Raw genomic sequence first — 3,219 nt, forward strand, 5'->3', positions numbered from 1 at the left:
AAACAGATTGCCCTCCCTAAAGTGGTAGGGCCTCATACAGTCAGCTGAAGAGCTGACCAGAACAAAAAGGCTGAGGAAGAGGGAACTCCTCCTGCCCTATTGTGTAAGCTGTGATTTTTTTTCTTTTTTTCTTTTTCCTTTTTTTTCTTTCCAGCCTTCAGAATCAGCCAGAAATATCAGTTCTTCTTGAGTCTTGAACCTGTCAGCTCTTGGATCGGAATTCATTCCATCAGCTTTCCTGGGTCTCTAGCTTATTGACTGCATATATTGAGACTTAGCCTCTATAATCACATGAACCGATTTTTATAATAAAACTGTACACATATAATATATAATATATATTAAGCACATACTATATATATATATAATTTTGTTTCTATTCATTCTGCTTATCTAATAACAAGGACCAAACTCCTTAGCATGGCTAAAATGCCCTACATAACCTGGCCCCTATCTACCCCTCAAACTGTATCACACAATCACATATCATGATGCCTACCTCCTCCACTCGAGCCTCATTGGTTTTTTCTATTTCTTCACATATGCCATGCTTCCTCTGTCACGGGATTTTTGCTCACTCACTCCCATTTATTCACTGATAAACTCAACTACTTACTGAGTTCCTATTGTGAGTCAAAGACTATGGTGGTATGAGGAATATAATGGGAACAAGATAGCAAATATCGGGTTTCATGGAGAATATATTCTAGTCATGGGAGACAGAAATAGCTTATAAACAGTTTAATTTCAGAGTGTGACTGACATGTGCTTCAGAGGAAACAAAACAGTATGATATGGTAATAAGTAGGTAATTGGAGAAAGTCTCACTCTGACATACAGCCTTTTAAGCAGAACTCTATGTAATAAGAAAGAATTAGCCATATGACAATCTGAAGAAGACATATTCTAGGCAAAGAAAATAGTAAACACAAAACTAACTCCAAAATGAGATTGATATATGCTAGGAACAGAAAGATATTGTAGCTATAGCACAGTGTAGCAATGAGAGAAGTAGACGGGTAGGAAAGAATGAGACAGAGCCTTCACAGCCAGAGTAAGGATTTAAATTTTTATTTAAGTATACTGGGGGTCTGTCGTAATTCATTTGTGTTGCTATTAACAAAAACACCATAAACTGGGTGGCTTATGGAAAACAGAAAGTTATTTCTCAAAGTTCTGGAGGCTGTGAAGTCCAAGATTATGACGCTGGCAAATTTGGTGTTTGGTAAGAGCCTCTTCCTCATTGATGGTTATATTCTTATTGTAACATGGCAAGGGAGCTCTCTAGGGTCTCTTTTTATAAGAACATTAATTCTATCCATGATGGTTCCATTCTCGTGACCTAAGTACCTTCCAAAGGCCCTACCTCCAAATATCTTAATGTTTAGGATTCCATTTCAAAGACCAATCAACAGAGGCTTTGAGAGGTGGCATGATCTGATCTACATTTTTGATATGGCGTTGCAGTATGTAACTATGGACATAGATCAATAAGGTTTGTAATAAAGGTGAATGATGATAGTAGCTTGGATTACAGTAATGTAGAAGAAATAAAGAATGATTAAGGATAAGTTTTGGAGGCACAACAAACAGGAATTGCCAGTGTACCTGCGGAAAAGAAAAAATAACTCCTAGGTTTTTGAACAATCAGCTGGAGGGTGATACCATTTTCTAAGGCATGAAAGTTGGGTAGAACTAAGAATGGGGCTGTGGGGGAGGGCAATTTGCCTACATTGTCCCTCTCTCTGGACTGTTTTTCCCTCTCTGTTCACGCAGTTAACCTCTTCCCAATCTTTGGATCTCAGCCTCAAATGTCACTTTCTTAAGGAAAGTGACATTTTAAGAACGTGACATTTCTCCGATTACACAGTTCAAACCAAACTTCTGTATTAAGCACATGTGCCTTCTCTTGGTGACATGTGCCTTTCTTCAGTACCCGATATGTTGCAAAATACGTTGCCTCTGTAGCCTCTGTGAGTGAGGCCGTCCCAGCTCATCCAGCGACCAGCAGACCACCCAGCTGACCAGAAAGATAAAAAAGAACCCAGCTGAGCTGACCCAAAGTAGAGCCACCTAAGCCCATACGTAGAATCCTGAATTAGGAAATTGTTGTAAATCACAAGATTTTGTGGTGGTCTGCTACACAGCAAAAGCTGATGCAGTAGCACATTCCTAAATTGCAATTTTGCATGTGGTTGTTTGATTAGTGTCTATTCCTCCAAGAGACTGTGAGCTCTATTAAGGGCGAAGACTCTTCTCATGTTAAATTACCACTCTATGCTCAGAGCCTGGCATATCTGGACTACAGCAGGCCTTCAATAGATAACTTGCTAAATGAATGAAAGCGGAGAAGAGAGGTGTACATTGTAACATGAGAGATTAAGAGGCCTTCTATAAGAGAGGTAACAAAGGACTAGAGACATACACATTTGTCCAAAACAAAGTTCTGTCAGTACAAGGTGTTGAGGAATACAAGACCGAAATTAAATTTCCTCTGCCTCCAAGAGTTCAAAGTCTAGTCTACTACAGGAGACAGTACAAAATCAACAATATACCGCAGAGAAAGGGGCCCTATCACTCTCTGGAAGAGGGAAGTGTGAGAGTTGTCGCGGGAGGTTTCTTGAGAGAGAAAGAGCTTGAATTTAGTCCTAAAAGTGTTTACTTGGAAGAGCAGCATAAATGAAGGCCCAGAGGGCAGAAAGGACATGAGTATCCAAAGGTAAAGAGAAGTCTGTTTATCTCAGGGTACTGTTACAGCTTAAGTGTCCGTTTCCTCGTCAAATCCTCAGGCCCTTCTGGGTGGTGGTGCCTTCTTCTTATCTTTGAATTATTCCCAGTGTCCAACACAATCTTTTCCACAAAATAGGAAATCAATAAATATTTGTCAAATAAATGAAAAGTTAAAGATGAGGCGGTAAGCACTTCTCCTTCCAAAGCTTCCAAGAACCCATATTTTCAGATTCAACACGGGTAATCAGACAAGTTGAGCATAAACTCTAAGACCAAACGTCGCATAAGCAGTATAAGGACCCCGTTGGCCTTTAGTTTTGCGTTTCCCTCCTAGTGACTGGCGGATTGGCTTGAAATTTTCCTCCTTTGTTCACAGTCCAGCCCGACGGACCGGAGACCGGCGCTGGGTCGGCGGGACTCTGCAGGAGGATGAAAGGCCCAGCAGTAGGCATCCGCGTCCGCGAAGTGCAGATACACGAAGCGGGCTAG

The sequence above is a fragment of the Pteropus medius genome, unplaced genomic scaffold, assembly GCF_902729225.1.
Source record: "Pteropus medius unplaced genomic scaffold, Ma_sr-lr_union100, whole genome shotgun sequence".
Classification (NCBI taxonomy): Eukaryota; Metazoa; Chordata; class Mammalia; order Chiroptera; family Pteropodidae; genus Pteropus; species Pteropus medius.